The following is an 18434-nucleotide window of genomic DNA, read 5'->3' as shown; positions in this document are numbered from 1 at the left end:
ACACAGTAAGCTGAGCGGGCTAGGCTAAATTAGTGGGCCGGCCGAATGGGCACGCATTTCTCATGTCCACGCGACTGGCCCACATGACCAGGAGAATCAATTTAGATCTGGGGGAATCACTGCCCCATACATTCACACACACACACACACACACACACACACACACACAAACACACACACACACACACACTCACACAAACACACACACATACACACACACACACACACACGCCTGCTCGTCTGACTATGTCAGCCCTGTTGAGGTCTTCTGCTGGTGACAATGCAGATAATGAGGAAAGCCCCATCCAGTCTGATGGTTCTGAAATTCATTTGCCTGTATGTCGCCCAGCCTCCCTCCATCAGCACCACCACCTCCACCACTCCCCCATCCCTTCTTTTAATTTCCTTTTATTTCTGTTTTAATTAAAAGCCAGTTAAAATGTACCCCTGGCTGCACAGTGTAGCAGAAATGAATGGAGAGGAGCCTGAGGCTAAAATAAGTCTTCGGGAGGAACTTATAATAATGGGAAAGACTCTATGCTAAACATGAATCGAAAACTATGAGACACTGCACACACAAGTGAGACAATGTAGCCACCTTTGCATTTAATCCGAGTTGCCAGTTGCGAGTTGTAATTTCAGTTCCAGTCTGGCCATTGGCCCCAACTGACAACTTGATGTTGTTTTGTGACCATCTACTTTCCAACAGACAGTTAAGGGCAGTGACTTTCTGAACAAACTAAAGCCTGTGCAAGCTGTGATGACTTGCAGCAAGGTGGCATCGCTAGGTGTCGCCTCTAAGGGGCCAGGTTCTTGCAGCAGCACTGTGCATCTCTGATGAGGACACCCCTCAGTGGCTCAGTTCTGCAGTTGGGATTAGCCCGCTGATTGTCCCCAAGGGTTTTTGTTCAAATGTATTCAAAAGGCCCATTTAGTTTCACCTCCTGACAAGGTGTGAATACATGATGCCTGGCATGATAGATGGGCCAACCTGTCCTAATGGTGCCTCAAACTGTGCCCACTAGAGCAACACTACATTGATAAATTGACAACAGTGGGGACATGCTCCGCTACCAGGGAGAATGAGGCTACTAGGACACAAGGCCCACTCTCAGCTCGCATTTGGAGTTTCCCCCATTTTAACTTTTCAGAGTTAGTGCTACTAGAGGACTGGCAATGCATCATGGGAATACGCTTTTTGAGCAAATCATTCAAGAAAGAACATTACTTTGATACCTGTTGTTTCAAAGTAATGTGGTGAAATGGTGGAAAGAAAAAAAAGACTGAAATGAAGGAAGGAAGAGAAAAAATGCATCCAATACTTTGTCAGTGAATTCTTGCTCAGCAAAGCATCTGTGAGAAATTAGAGAGGCACAGGGGCGAGCCCTTATGGTTCAACACCAGATAATCTCCTCTGTGAAACTTCAACACGCTGGGGATGTAATTCACTTTGGTGATTTTTACCTTACAATAAATGGAAACAGAAGCACCAGCACCCTTCAATATGAACCCCGAGTAGCAAAAGGTCATGGAACAGGATAGTCCCATGACTGACCACCAAAAATGACCACATATTTTCATTACTGAAGGAACAATGGTGATGCAACAACAAGCACTCGGATACGCACGCACGCGCACGAACACACGCAGAGAAACATGCCACAGACGCAAAGCCCGAATACAGCTCATTAGCGACTTCACACACTGATCAGCATCCACCTTTACACCCTCAAACCTGCGGGGGAGATGGGAGATGGGGAATGAGAGAGGGATGGGGGAGTGAGAGAGAGGGGGGGGAAGGATAAAGGACAGGAAAGAGAACATGTGTGTTCCTGTTTACATAAGTCACATGTTCAGCATCTCTCACACCGCTGTGCCTGTGTAAAGGAGCTCCTTGATTCTCACCTAATAGGCATCATTTTGATTTTGTTGTGAGTGTGTGTATGTTTTTCATCCCCCTTCTTGCCTCAGCTGGGCCTCTTTAAAAGCAACCCTTGGCAGATCACCCTGTCGTCTGTTTCTGCCTTACTGTGCTTTTGGGTTTCTAAATAATCAGCATCGGTCTAATTAGCTTTGGCACTCAAATCTTGCGCCGAAGGAGAAAAGACCAATTTAAGGACCTTAAAAATGCCTTCGCCCTTTTTAAAGAACCAATTAGCTTGAATATTCAACCATGTAGCCTGGTATTGCTTGGCATCTGTGTCACTTCTCAGAAAAGCAACCAATTATTTACAATTACAGCAAGTACTCTCAGCATTACGTGGGCCGAGCCCAGCCACTCCTTTCATCTGCTGTTGTTGTTGAGGATCTGTGTGCTTCTGTCTCGCTTTTCATTTAGGAAAAGATCCAGTTGCCATCCAGTATTCCATTTTTCTGTTCAGGAGCCTTGTGTCCCGGTTTAATCTACCCCCTTACATCCGATTTTTGGAGTGTAGTTAGCTAGGTGCTGCAAGAGTGTGTGTGTGTGTGTGTGTGTGTGTGTGAGCTTGGCTTTAAATACCAGAGGGTTCCTTTTACTGCTGAACAATTGTAACTTTCTGAGTTTGCTGAGAAAAGGGAAACAAATTCTAAATTACCACATAAAACACATCACCATTTGCGTTTCTGTGTGTGTGTGTTTGTAAACAGAGGTGAGGGCAGAGCCCAGAGTCATTCTTTGCACAGCCTGGCACGGAACGACATCCACCTCGAACATGTGGCCTCTAATGTGATTCATTTTTAATCATAACCCAACCTGTCTGAAAGGCCTGCTCCAGCTGGCGGTGGCATTTAGAAGAATGAAGAAATATGGAAGAATCAATTAAATCTTCACAGTCTCCTCCAGAATTTTCAGCTAATGGGGTAATTTTCTCTCAATGGTGTTTGATGGCTGTAGCCTTGCAAACAGATGTTAATGCATTTTAGCTCAAGCGTACAGCACTTAAGCGTGGTGTCAACATCACTGTTTTGTCACATTAGCTTCGGTCACCACCGGTCTTTACGAGACCAAATTTCATAAAACATGGCTAACTGCTGTAGTTTTAAGCAAGTTCTTCAGGTAGTCCAGTATCCCTCCAAAATCACAGCTTTCAGAGAAACCGGCTAAACTCACAGGCAGATGCCAACATCTGTTAGCACAACATAAATCACTCCAATCATACTCATTCCGGTTTAGTTTTGAATGTTTCCAATGCCTGCAATTGTGCTGATTGCCTCCAATTACTTTAGATGAGGTAAAAAATGTAAAGCTTCAGAACCAATGCTGGACTCCCATAGCTTACTCCCTTTGAAATGTCAACTAGACACAAACCAAGAGAGAGAGGAAAGTGTTGAAAAATCTCTTTTCATCTACCTTTTTCCTCCCGTATTCTCCTGATTTCCCAGAAGCCTCGGCTGCACTGAAAAGCGAACGCTAGTAACACTAGCACCCCCTCCACACCCCAACACACACACACAACTCACCCATCCCAAATTGGGTTGTTTTGAGAGCCTGGTCCCCTGCAATTATTCCACATCTGTAATAGTTTACCTGGGTTACTCGAGCAATTACCTCGGGTCCTGCAGCCTCGTGGCGATCAGATCCAGATGTCTCCGCGTTCCTAGCTGCGCGAGCGAGAGCAGCTGAGCTTCATCGCATGAGCCTCAGTTATCATCAGGGACTTTACTAGGCACAATCTGCACCTCTCTCCCTCTCTCTCTCTCCTTCTCTCTCTTTCGTGTGATTGATGAGGAAAACAATAAAAACACTTATTGGGTGTTGTTGTCGATTCTGTGGTAGCCTGCAAGGATTGAGACAAGAACTTTCCTAGTCAGGGTCATGTTTCTGTAGCCTGCTGAGGATCCAGGTGCGAATGAGCAAACGAGGTGTGTGTGTGTGTGTGTGTGTGTGTGTGTGTGTGTGTGTGTGTGTGTGTGTGTGAATGATTAAACATGTGCCTTCATGTTGGTTCAGTCTTTGCAGGAAAGGGTGTGATAACAGAAGAGACACAGAGTTAATTAAATCAATTAAAAGCCCAAACATGATTAAAGCAGAGTGTCGGGACAGGAAGGCAAGAGGTGTTGGTGGAGAAGAAAGGTCAAAGGTGAAGCAGAGGGTAAGAACCCCAACATCCCCCAACCCTCCATGAAAGAAAACTGTTTAAGAACAATCCAAACACAGATTTATCTCTCTGTTGAAGGATGGTATCTCTTTTACTTGGCACTGTAATTTGAATCGAGGTCATCAATACCAGAGAAAGAAGGAAGGAAGGACAGTGATTGAAAATTGGGACATTAATCCAAAGGAGAGCTGCCACCATAGGACTGCTCCATAAATGAAAGGGACAGACGAGGGACTGAGCTGAAGCAGCCAGTCGCTTTGCTTCCCCTAAAAGAACAACCCCTCCTTTCCGCAGGTTAGTCTAAAAAACATGTAACGAAAGTTCCTCGACAGACCCACAGTCGCCGTAAGATTATTCTTACCCGAGAGAAAGGAGTGCAGTGCCTCACTTTCTGATGGTTGGTCCTTGTGTAACAATGTTTAAAAAGCAAATAAACAAACAAAAATCAAGCAGGAACCTCCCTCCTTCATCTTTGTAAACTGTGGCATTTTCTGGGCTTAAACCATTCAAAACAGAGCGACGACAAAAACGAAGTCCATGACTCAAGTCACAAGAATGAACCCAAGAAAGAGAGCCTTTGTTATGGCTTCAGAATGCTTTGTCCTCCTTAGAGACCAAACACAAAGACGGTAATTCACATCCTATTCTTATGGACTGGCACACACGGTCTAAACTACTGAAAGCTCAACTTGAGGAAGGCCTAAGGAAGACCCACAACTCAAATCTCAACTCATCTCTCTCTCTCTTTCTCTCTCTCTCTCTCTCTCTCTCTTCCCACCCCACACTGTTTACATCTACATCTCTTTAACCAAACAGATTAATCATTGCATGTTTGAGATTCCGACAGGTCCATTTTGCCATAAGCTTGTACCAATTGCAGGCTTCCGCCTTTATCTTCCTGAAATGGCCCCGGTATCCTTAACTCGCAATGGAAATAAATCATTGACATTATCTCAGGGTTTGAAATACAATTCAGGTCATGGGGAAAGATAACGTGTTTACATGGGGGGGGGACAGAATTGGCAGATGGATTTTGGTATCTTGCCTGCAGAAATAGGGGATAAAATAAAAAAAATCTGGACTCAACTTTATGTAACGGTAGAGGTAGTGATGATTACTTTTGTTGATGCACTTTGGTTGGCTAAGACAGTTGTTGATTTGTTTTTGTTTGTCCAGGCCATCTGTGTGGTGATCTACCGGTGAGGTATCCAGTCACCTTCAAGATGACATCGTACTCACTGGGCGTATGCCGGAGTCAGTCATGAGAGGCCTGAGACCAGTGTCCCAGTAAAGGGCAGCGCTGCCATATAAATCCCTCTTGTCAAAAATGCATAAACACATCCCTCTTAGCTCAACACAGCAGAGATGATGCATCTCTGGGACAAAAATATTTAACTATTTACCTACTTGTGAGTGGTTTTACAGACATCTGATTTTACAAGATTATCACTCAAAATATTTTAATAATCAAATATAACATCAGCCTTGGGTATTCAATGGTAAATGGCTGTGCCAAAGAAAATCAAACCATCAGCCAGACAAAAGCAGCCCTGAAAAAGTGGAGAAAAAAAAATCACAATCATCTCCATTACTGCCAAAACATTTGCTATTTCTGGGTGATTGCCTTCAGTTGCAATCAAAGTGTGATTAGTGTTGCAGGCTTAAGAGAAGATGTGGTATGTCCCGCAGGTCACCTTGGTTCTGTCTGCTATTGTAGGTAACAATATGCTGTTTTTTTTAACAATTAGTGGCAGAAATGCTGATCACAGTAGATGAATACAACTATTTCGATAAACTGCAAAAGGTGTATGTAAAATCTACAGATCAGAGAATGATAGTCTCCACATTAGTAATGGTACATTTGTATTTTTGTTTTTGTTTTACGGTTTGGCATTACAGATCTTCATTAGAAATGTTGGTGTCCATGCATGCTCACAGGGTCTATGTATGTCCATATTGTACTGTAGATGGAGGAAATTATGTCTTGGGCAGACATGCTTAGGGACAGGGTGCATCTCTTCCAGAAAAAAATCATTAAAATCTACCCACAATCAAAACCCCTCTGAAAGCAACCCCCACCCTCACCCCCAAACACAATGCACCCCACCACCCCCCTGCCCTTCCTCCCTAGCCCCCTACCCCTACTCTTCTTATCCATTGGGGTCAGGGCATCGGGCCATGGCCGACATGCTGTTGAACAATTCTTTCCCAGCAGTGAACATGTTATTGGACAACAGAGACTAATCTGCCAGTGACTAGCCTGACCCTGATTCATTTAAATAAACGCTAGAAGAGCGCTCCTGGGCACAGGCCCTGTTCATTTACTGCGTTATTTAAAACGACAAGGAAGGGAGAGAGGGAGAGACAGGAAAGAAAGAGGAAAATGTCTACAGAGGCCAACTCAATAAACCCTCACTTACAACAACTGAGTGATGCAGTTTTTGTCCGTGCATTTTTATCCTGTTATCCTTTTTTTTATGTCCTTTGCTGTTTTTTACCCCTTTCTCAGACCTCTCTTCTCTGTTGCTATTTGGCACTTGATGTAAGAGTATTGAGCCTGCTAACAGTGGTATGACTGGCAACTGGTGTGGTGTGACAGCAAGGTGCTGGTTCTAATTAGGCCCAAAGTGTCATCCGTCTCCCCAGAAGTCTAGGGTAAAGTGTCACCAGCAATATCCATGAGAACTTTTGGTCCTAGTTTCACCCGACTACAAATGAAAACTAGGACAATATGCTCTGAGTATCAGTAATCAGCCTATTGTGTTACTACTGGTCCTGTCCATCAGTTTTGAGAGTACTACAGCTTTAGAGAATATTTAATAAACTACGACACATATCAACCCTGTTGTGGTCGTGACCTCCAAATGTTTCAGAGTTTTAGCTTCCTTTCCCCCATTAGGCTTTTTGTGTCCAAGTGGGAGAAAGGCGGAGGTCTTGAAACATTTTTAGAATGAGTGGGATGTTTCTTGCGTGTTTTGTGTTCCTGACGATGACAGAATAAGCTTTGAGGCCTCCATTCATAGAACAGGTGGCAGCAGAGCTAGGAAACGGAGCGTGACAACAGCGCTTGTTTGTGTGTGTATGTGTGTGTGTGTGTGTGTGTGCTTGTGTGAATTGGACAGGGATGTCTCCTTTTCATTCGCTGCAGACAGAAAGGCCATCTCGCTCAGACACATCAATCCATTAGTGGGGTCATGAGTTGAGCAAAACAAGCAGCAGAAGAACTTTAAGCACTGCCGTTCCTAACGTTGTTGGATTCACACAATCAAACAGCGAAACAAAACCCTTTCCCCACCATGCAGCTCTTTATCATGTCTGGTTGAACTGGGATCAGAAGCAAATATGGCAACTTTAGAGCTTATGTCAGAGCTTCTTGAGCTAACAACTGATGTAGAATCAGAGCTGTACATGGATCATGGCCATCAGTTCTAAGCCAGGCCTTAAATGGCTACTCCAATGGCATCTTAGCTTTGTGAGTATGCTGTGTGTGACACAAAGACCCTCACATTACACATAAATGACCCTTTTTGCTCCAAAATAACAAAAAGAGAGATTTCTCTCCATTAGTGCTTTATGGCACAATGCATATATGATTAGCATATTGAGGCAGAGTGGCACATTAACACATGGGAGCGGCAGTCTCTAATTTTTCCATCCCCATGAAGCAGAGGGGGGGGGGGGGGGGGGGGTACAGAATAAATCTCGTCCAGCAGCACAGATGGGATCATCAAGGATCTGCTAATGCTCACATGTATTTTGATTTCCCTGCTCTCCCCCCTGTATAACGTAGACTTTAATAAAGTCTTAATTTCCTAACTACATCATTATTATCTTTTGATACGGAGGTGCCATCTGGCAGACGCTCAAGCGAGCGGGAGATAAGACTTCATAATGAGCGCGTGGTTGACTCTTCCCTGCTCCCCGGGTTGTGTAACATGGACGGACTTCTGCGATTAGCGCAGTGCAAAACACTAGAGGTGCTCACCCAACATGGTATGTCTGTGTATGACAGTCTCTTCTCTGTACGCTCACTGAACCTTAAACTAGGCCTGCCTGACCAATGCATTACACACAAACACACACACACACACACACATATATATATATAGAAAAGAAAACCACACTGGGCTACGTTTGAATACCAGGCCTTCTTCTAAGGCCCACCGTGGTTTGTTTTCCTATACACTGGTTTCCACACTTGTGATTAGAAATGGCTTGATTCGATTCATAGCAACCTCTAGGGAAGATTATTTTCGAAATGGAAGATTTATCAGCCACCCATCTGTATGAGATTATTGTGATTTCTTCCTACATTAAATCACATCTGATACCGATAGGCTACATTAGAGGGTGCAGTATCTTGCAACTGCACACACACACACACTGGTGTGAGATCAGGGCCTCATTTCCCAAAACCACTGTGGTGCTGAGATCAACATTACATGATAGAGAGAACATCATTTTGAATACTCACTCTCGCTCTCTCTCTCTCCGTGTTGTGATAAAATGAGAAATAAGGCTTAGCTCTGTTGAAAACCAACACCGCTAGCCTCCCCCAAGCAATGCAGAGATTCAACCTGGTAGTGAACTGGTAGTTAAGTAGCATAGCAAAGTTGAAGTTCCGCAATCAGGCCTCACATGTTTAACCCAGCCGTACGTTATTTAATGCTAGTTTACAGGATAACATTGCTCTTAGGTCAGCAGATTGATACATTTGTGCATGTAGGCTCCTGAGGGAAGCTCATTTTTACCTCTCACCGCCACCTGTCGGGCTGCGTTTCTACTAGTCTGGGCCTCTGCCTGCCAGTGTCTCTGCTTCGGTGTGATCGGAAGGCACACTCACAAGACGGCGAGGGCTTTGTGCTTTCATCAACTTCCCTTAATTAAATCTAACCCTTTCTCCAGGCACTTCCGTGATCTTTGCAAATACGGAGGGAAGACACACAAAAAAAAGAAAGAAAGAAACGACGAAAAGTGAGCACACCTAATTAAAGAAGTTGCTGTTAAAACAAGCCGACGACAAGCTCACTCTCTCTATTCCCTCTCGCCCGAGATGCCAGAGCTGGCACTTCTCCTGTCATGTACCAGAACGTCCTCTCATTCTTTCCCCTCTTCTTCTCTCTCTCTCTCTCTCTCTCTCTTTCCTCCTCCACCTTTCGTTTCCAGTCAGTTCATGCTGGAAATTATATGTCATTAGTAAATTACACAGGTGCCAGAATGAGTTTATCATCTGGAGTATGTAAATCTGGGTAATAACCTGGGGAGGCGCTTATAAAAGTGTCCTATCTCTTAAGCCAAATGAACACACCACACTGATAGGAGATTACTCTGCACTGCTGCAGCATACCCCCCCTGGCTAGAAACTGCTTTACCATGCTCTCTTTCTCTCTCTCTTTCTCCTTCTCTCTCTCTCTCACTCACACTCACACTCACTCACTTACTTCCTTCCCTGCTCACTCTTGTTTTTCTTCTTCTTCTTTTTTCCTAATCTTTCTGCAACCCTAACGAGGAGGAGCATGAAAGACAAACAGAGGAGAAGAAAGAAGTGTGGATGTGTGTGTTATGGGTAAGGGTGTGTACTGAGGAAGATGCCACTGTCCTTAACACTGTAGCTACATAGATTGTTAAAGAAGCCGTGACTCCACCTCCTTACTGTGCCAGAGAATTAATGTGACTGTTTATTCTTCAGTGATATGAAAAACAGACAGATGAAAAAAATGTGGTTCACTTTGCAGCAGCAGTGGCTTTTGAAATGTTGTGATCTGTTAGGAGGGCTTTGTTCCTGAAGTTTGATATTGCATCAGTTGTGGATTGTGTTATGTTCCTCAATCAACAGACCCTTGATCTGTCAAATGGGTGAGATCATGTGTGCTCTAAGAGTGAGCCTGATGAATGGGCAGAAAGCAAAGGCTTAAGGTCAAGAAGCCTGAAAAGGTTGGGAACCGTTTCACAGCATCAGTGTTCTCCCCACTCACACACTGACATGGCAAAAAAAAATGCCTCCTCACAATTTGCACTCAACATCCTTTTTTATCAAGACAACAGTACGGCTTCCATCACCTCCACTGCCAAGACAAGTATCAGCCACCATGATCAAACTCAACAACACTTTTCTAGGAACTGACTCAACATGTATACATGGCTCCTCAGACAACCCCCGACATGGTCATCCAAGGCAACCTTGAACGACGACAACAGTCACTTAGTAACACTGTGGTGACAAGTGGGGGCCCACTCTGTCGTCTGGTTAAAATTCGAATGCTAATGCTTCAGGAAGTGCCTGACCGTCCGTCCTCGCCCTCTCCCCTCCCTGCCATCAGCGACTGAGCACCGCCATCGCCATTACCCCTGTTTATATGCGGAGATAACGTCGGAACTATTCCCACGGAGGAAGTGCGAACAGATTATGAGTGGCTTTTAAAGGCCTGTCGGTCGGCATGCAAATGGGTGTGTGTGTGTGTATGTGTGTAACTTAAACAGGCCCTGTCAGTCTAATCAATGTTTTATGGAGTGTCCTTGCGGGTCCCGTCTCGTTGTGTTACTGTGCGGAACAAAAACGAGCCAATGAGCGGCCATTCAGAATGTCAATAGGGAAAAATCAGTGGTGATTCAATAAACCTTATTGGCCTGATAACACAAGACGAGACAGGCTGAAATCTCCTCATTACAGAGAAAAAGGTAATTTACATGAGAATTTACATGACAATGGCCTGGACGGATGCTCACAATAGGCTCTAGCTCAAGAGTTCAAGTTCTTTTCAGATCTGAACATGTAAGGCTGTAAATAAAATAATAGCCTTGTTTGTTGACAATGAATGCAAACAAGATCCTTCTCAATTGTGTGTGGACACCCATCTCTTTGTCATTCTCTCAGGGCTCGCTGTTTCTCTTGCCAGTTTTTGTATGTTTGTCTGCGAGATCTCACAGGCGGGTCTCGTGAGTCGAGAGCTCATTTGATCGCTGGGTGAGAGCGCCCGATAGCTGGTGCCAGGCCAGGCCCTGGCACCAGCAGGAGCGTGGGCAAGTTAATGATGACAGGTTGACCATGTGGAGGTGCCCTGTACCCCGAGGGGCTGTGGAGGATTGGCTAGCCCATTAGCCAAAGCCCTCAGGCTAGTACTGCTCCACAAAAGAGACCAGGCCAGCCAACCCCAACAAAAAAAAAAACACCCTACATGCACACAGTTCGTCATTTTAACACACTCGTGAAGTCAGTGATACAGAGTAGGGGAGGTAGAAAGTGTGTGGCTGTCTGTGTGTGTGTGTGTGTGTGTCTAGGTGGGGTGACAATTCTAAAGACAAGGACATACTTACTTCGGAGCCAGACAGAGGACTGTGGCATTGTGCCCCCCTTCTCTTCACTTTCTGTCGCTCTTTCCTGTCTCCCTCTTTTTCCTGTCTCCCTCTCTTTTCTGTCTTTTGCACACAGACAAGGCCTGACTTGTGCAGCACTTTGCGATTTCAACAACCAGAGACATTAATGCTGACTGTGTTTAGGAAATACACACTCGTTTTTTTGTTGCCTACATTGTGCAAAAGCACAGACGCTCGCACGCACGCAGATACACACACACACACACATGCACACACCCATGTACACACCGTCCCGCACATCCACACACACAATGAGGAATGAGTACAGCGTTGACATACAGTAATCCCTTAATTGAAGGCAGATATGCACCACCCCTGTGGGAAGAGAGAGCGAGAGAGAAGAGAGAGGGAGAGAGGGAATGAGGGAGGGTGAGGAGAATGACCCTGAGGACTGTGAGATGATACAGAGGGGAATGGAGGGGTGATGGGGCTGCTGCCTGATGGGACCCACATCTGTAACTGGATCCGTGTAGAGGAGCTAAGACTCACTCAGGATATTTTGAACCTTGTCAACAAATCCCATCCTCTCTCTCGAAACAAGCAAAGCTCTCTCTCTCTGTCTCACTCTCTTTCTCACACACATACGGACACAACACATGGACACACCTCCTTTCACTTTACGTAAGGTGTTGCCAACAACACATGGGGCCCTATCTTGCACCCAGCGCAATTGACATTGTCACCGACGCATGTATCATTCCTATCTTGCACCCGGTGCACAGCGGGATTTTCCCTCCAGAAGCGCGCGTCAAAAGGAACTTGCGCCGAAATGGGCGGAAGTGGGCGCAAGTTCTCAGGTGCAAGTGGTATTTTGCAGTTTCAAAACGACATTGCGCCGTTGACCAGAAAAAACCTAGTCTAATGTCAGAGGCACATTGTGTAGAGTCTGTGGCGCATATTCAGACGCTATTTTAAGGACGCGTGCTTGGCCGCACAGTAGGCTACACTTTACTTCTCTACACGAGAGATTTACACCATTTTTTTGGCAAGCCATATATAATTACAAGGAAAATAAAGTATTTACCACATGAGGAAATCATTGTGATATCCATATCCAAGACATTTTAAAAATAGGCATACATCTAGCGTACACATTGACCCAAATGATTCAGGTTAATTGTAATGGCGGTTCTGATGTCTGCCATCTCCTGGCAGATGAGCTGGGGACAGACGTACACTGTCCCTATCACAGTCTGCAATAAGTTCGGCTATACATGCAGTTACGTCAGGTCTAGTCCGACATGCTGGGGAATTCATAAAATTTCCCGTAACACCCGACAGCCAAGAGAGGGCTTAGCAGGCGTTCTGGGAGAAGTATGGGTTCCCTGGCGTCCTTGGCGCTATAGACTGCACCCATATTCACATACGTGCCCCCCCAGTGTTTTACATGGATGTGTCAATGACATAAATGAGGATAGATTAGAGGACTTTAGAAGACGTGAGGTTGAACTGCATGTGCCGAGGGGTGCAATATTATTACCATGCATACATAACCTAGTGATTCAGTGAGGGTGAACCCAAAACATCGGAAAGTATGTTTTTGTGACTTTTATTTATTTATGTTGCCACCAAAAAACGAATGCTAGTAACTGAAAAAATACAAACGAGAAAGGAAGAGTAGAAACATTTCTCCAAACAAGCATGGGAAAATATTGCCGTGATTGTTTCTGGTAACACACGTTCTGGTGGCCTCACTGTCTTCCTCCAGGTAATTCCGCCATTTAATAACAAGCCGCTATGGAATATGCGCTCTTCGCTCTTAAAGGGAATGTGAGATGACGCTCTGATTGGTTTATTGCATATTTCGCCCAAACCACACCTATGGCTGAGTAACCTCCTTTGGACCAACCCATTTGACATTTGCGCCGGGCGCAAGTGTGTTTTTTCCGCCGTTATAATAGCAAATGCGCCATAGAGCCGCCCACACAGCTACTTGCGTTTGGCGCTGTCCTACTTGCGTTTCTGATCGTTAAAATAGGGCCCATGGTGTGCAACGCAAACATACAACCACCCTCTCAAACAAATTCAAGATCATTCATAATGTCTTCTGAGTTTGTGTGGATGGAGTTCCTCTTAGAAAAATATGTGAATAGATGCAGGTGAAAAAGGCTGTTGTTTCTGTCACCAGCGGCCTGAATCCCATTAAACAGCAAGTAGTAAGTATAATGGCTTAGTGATTCGGTCTCTTAGATTGCACTCTGCTCTAAGTACTACTTGTTAAATAGCACCATACACAAAGAAATCGGCTAAGTGATTGCTCAAGGCCACTCATAAGTGTTTTAAAGGAACTGAAAACCACAGCATTGAACTTGCAATAATGGGCCAGCATCAAGCCATATGAGATCTGTTTTAGCTTGCATGTGTGTGTGCGTGTCTGTGTGTATATCAGGGTGGGTCTGCTGTGGATGTAATAGTCTATAGTCTTCCATTATAGATGCAAATGAAATGAATAATCTCTTGAGACCAAGGGAAAAGATTCAGTTTGGCTTTAAGGTGGGACTGACAACCTCAGTATAATAAAATGCACAGTTTGTCCGAAACAGCAGTGTATAGTGCAGCGCAGACAATGAAATTCAGTAAAACACAAACATACTTGTAACACAAAGAGCACATGGTTAGCTAAAAACACAGGATCAGTGTCTCTCTCCGGGGAGGTCTTCGTTAACACGTGCATGAGGCTGCTTACAAACTGTGAGGATCGCCACACCAGTGATTGATTTGTTACACATTTTCGTCTATGTCAGCATCCGCCTTACTATGGCAGAACATTCATTAGTGCCGTGTGGAAACATTTTCAGTTTCTCAACTGGAGTTAAATCAATTCTTAGCTGCTGATTTCTAAAGCCTTCCCCGAATATTTCTGCGATTCCTTACTTGAAAGGAGCAGGTTAGACCAACACAAAGGAGCCCTGTCAGAGGATTATGAAGATGAAATAGTCAAAAGCATTATCATGACAGCTGGAGATTCAAATTCCTTTACTGAGGCGCATGTACATTTTCTCGAACGCAAACACATTTAAGTACTTTCCCCGGAGCCAATTAAATCAGATACCAGATTACCAAATTACCATATTTATTAACCTCACAGGTTAGCCTTTTTTGTCATTTAAAATTACTGTTGGAAAGACCTATTAAAATAGGGTCATTTAAAGAGCAAAAAAAAAAAAAAGAGGGGAAAATAATCAGGTAATGTCACTTCAGATCTACCTTTGGATTCACTTTAAAGCTGGCGTTGTGATTTACATGTGCTTAGAGAGGCATGGAGAATGATCTGGATTAGGCCCTCGCTGGAGGAAGGGGAGGGGAAGGGGAATGAAGAACAGCCCTGGTCCGTTCCAGTGTTAGTTGCTTAGGAACCCTAAGGGTGGTTTATGATAAAGTACACATATCCCGGAGCCAATGTTTGAAGAACATAAATGCAAGTGACATTTTTATGAGGATTCCCTCAGTGAAGATATACTACAGCCTCATACCTTCATTGCAATCATTTTTGGACTCAAATGTAGTTACTCCAACACCTGCACACACACTTGCACTACACATCAGTGGTGCACTGTGCCGCCTTGTGATATATACAAACACTGATGGTACTGAGTAGTCGCTATAAACATACACATTTATGCAAGCATATATCATATATGAGGCTTAAAAATGCCCTGAAGTTGAAACGAATTCCAGCAACGGACTCAATCCTAATCGTTGTCTGACTGAATTTCACTTCATTACATTGGTAATGACGAAGTTTCACACAAATGGATATCTGTGCAGTGGGTTTCTGACAGTGACAATTTTTAAATCCTTCTCTCTCTATCTCAGATCAATCCTCGGCATGTAAGCAGTCATCCTACTTCTGAGTTTGTGTGTGTGTGCGCGTGTGTGTGTGTGTGTGTGTGTGTGTGTGTGTTTTATGTGTGTGTCAGTGTTTGAGGGGGTTGCGTACATATATATATCAAAAGGACATTAACCTTTACCGCTAATGCAAAAAGATGGAACCTCAATTAACAAGAGTAAATAATCCTTGTAATTGCCCCGCACCCTCACTCATCTGGCATAAAACCTAATTAAATGGACCGTCTCAACATAAAAATGGTAGCTAATTGAAAAACTTTAGGCAAAGACTCGGGGGAGGGATGGTCTTCCAGAGATTCCATCTCACTATCATATCTTTTGTTTCTGGACTGTCTAATTAAAATATATACATCATAAATATTCTTTCCTCAACACACTAAAGGGCGCCTTATTCATAGTGTGTGTGTGTGTGTGTGTGTGTGTGTGTGTGTGTGTGTGTGTGTGCCGTCTCCTCCTTTGTCTCTCCTCTGCTAGCTTGTTCTTTCACGATGGACACCATTATGTGCATACAGGCCATAACTCTGCTTTTATGTTTTTGATGAAGAGTGGTCAGCTGCTCAGTCTCGTAGGAGGCCATCCCGTGCATCACTTAGATCAACCTGAAGTGTCCACAGGACGCAGAGTCCACTCAGGACCACCTCAAGGGGACAAGACTGTCATGGCAGTTTGGCTTTCCTCTTCTCAATTCTGTATCGGGATTTTATAGAAATGTTTTATATAAAACCCTTGACGTAGCAATGTGTTAGCATCAATGTGTGCATTGATAAGTGCCCAGTATCGGTCTTGGGAACAGGTCTGCTACAGACAAAGCACCGTTGCACCAGACCTGTCTGTTAAAAAACTATCTGTGAGGAGGTGTGGGGAAAAAAAGAAAGAGAGAAAAAAAGATTTGTGTTTGCACTCAACACAATGGTCAGTGTCAACAAATGACAGTAGACCAGAGGCGCTGGTGGTGAAGGACAGTCAGTAATATTCATTTGTGTGATCCCTCTTCATTCCGTCATCCAGCCTTAGTGACAACACTGAGCTCCAGTCACCTTCCAATCCATCAGCACTTTAACACACAACACAACGCATGCACACACACAACTACTCGCAGCCCCCCCCCCCCCCCCCCCCCCCTTCAATTTTACCTCTGTTTCTATAAACACAGAAAATAATGTCACAAAAATCTCAGCATCCATGAACCCACAGCATCGCTTATGATTTCAAGGCCAACCCGGTGCTGGGGCTTCGGTTGGCATGGCCTTCGGTGGGTGCGCGGGTGGATGTGATTTCTTTATTATTATGATGTGCACACTAATGCATTAATTTCCCCTCATTGTTTGCGAGGAGCTGCGGCAATATCCTAGTGAAGCCGGCGTGACATTGGAGACCCCCGTGGAAGATTGCAGCAAAACAAAGAGCCTTTCATTTCCACCACTGCTACGGGGCATCGGGGCAAGCTGAAGAGGAACCAGCCAGGATGCCAGGCAGGATTGGAGGGGGGAGTCGTGGAGCGGGAGGGGTGGCACCCATGGGCATCCATATCCAACAATCCCCCACCACCATTCTGCCCTGCCCCTGATCCATGGAACATGACCTAAGTGCAGTGAGTGGGGGGATCCACTTTAATCTGGGACCCTGACTGTAACTGAATGTGACATTGTTCTAGAAACAGCCCATAGGTATGTATGTATTATTAAACTCTAAATTGTCTAAATCATATCCTCCTGTTGTATCCTGTGTCCTCTGGTCAATTCACTGAATGCTGAAAACCTGTCCAACCTGAGTCTGGACTAATACCTGAACTCTGCGCAACCCCACAAGAAAGGCCACTTACCCGAAAACAGCTTTTTTGTTGTTGTTTACTTGTGTGTATGTATGTGTGTATTTATACGTTTGTGTGATTATGTGTGTGTGTGTATGTGTGTGAGAGAGAGTGAAAGAGAGAAAACAAGAAAGAGAGAGAGGGAGAAAGAGAGAGCGGAGCAGAGAGAGTTTTCCAACAGATATTAACATTTCACTCGTGGCAAGCAGCACTAATGTGGATTGGTATTTTTATTATGAGGCTGCCTGCAGCCACTCCAAGCTGTATCTCAGGCTCCTAAATTGAGCTGTAAATTCTGAGAGCATCCGACACCCGCGCCTGCAGGGGCTTACATCAGAATGTTAACAAGATGACGACGACCAACCACGCTATCGTCTCCTGTGTGAGACCAAAACAAAAAACACACATCATACTGTAGATCTGGTCAGGAAACTCCGCCCCGCCTTTACAGCTCAAGAACAGACACATAACACCCTGAATGATGTTATTTTTTTCACCCTTTTTTAATAGAGTGTCTCATTTAAGAATGAAAGAAGCAATTTAGTTGGGATTTACGGCTGTTTTACCTACCTGATCGGCACAGATTTGCTAATTATTCATGGGGCTAAACTGTCATTCGTCATGCGGCCTCGTGTGAATTTGGTGCGAATAAAGGCATTCTGCATAGTTTATCAAGTAAACAGCCCTTTATCTGCCAGAATAATATGCCATATCCATGCATATGTATCTATTCCAAGTTTAATCAAAGGGGAGATTACCACCGCCGCACAATGCAATCTAGTTTTCTCCCCCACAATGGGGCTGTAAAACTCGACAGTAGTAGCAGCAAACAGGACAGCAAGCATGCAAATCATTTCCCTGCAGTACATCACTCTGAAAACTCTGTGAACCTGCCAAACTGATTCTGCTCCAAACATGGGCAGAAATGTACGGTTACGTTTTCACGTGAGACTTTGATAATTGTGTGTGTCTTTAAAGTCCTGAATCTTCCAATGGGGTAACTGACAGCCAACAATTGTCATGAAAGATGTGATTTATTTGTTGGGGGTATATTCAATCCATTTCACCACAACTAGGCCCCAAGGTAAGTTTGACCAACATGATCCAAAAAAATCCACATTTTCACTCAACTTAAGAGGGCCCACACTGTGAACAATTGGGCTCCTGACCTTTGCCTTGTGTCGGCAGTGTGTCTTCATCCTGGGTGTGGCGCCAAAATGGCGTCTCATTTCCCCTGATACTCTATAACCCAGCGACAGCAGTGAATGAGTCACAGACAGCATTATCTCCAGCCCCAACAGCCACCCGCTGCAACTGCGGCC

Source organism: Sprattus sprattus (genome assembly GCF_963457725.1).
Source record: "Sprattus sprattus genome assembly, chromosome: 2".
In the NCBI taxonomy this organism is placed as follows: domain Eukaryota; kingdom Metazoa; phylum Chordata; class Actinopteri; order Clupeiformes; family Clupeidae; genus Sprattus; species Sprattus sprattus.
This window is presented reverse-complemented; position numbering follows the sequence as displayed.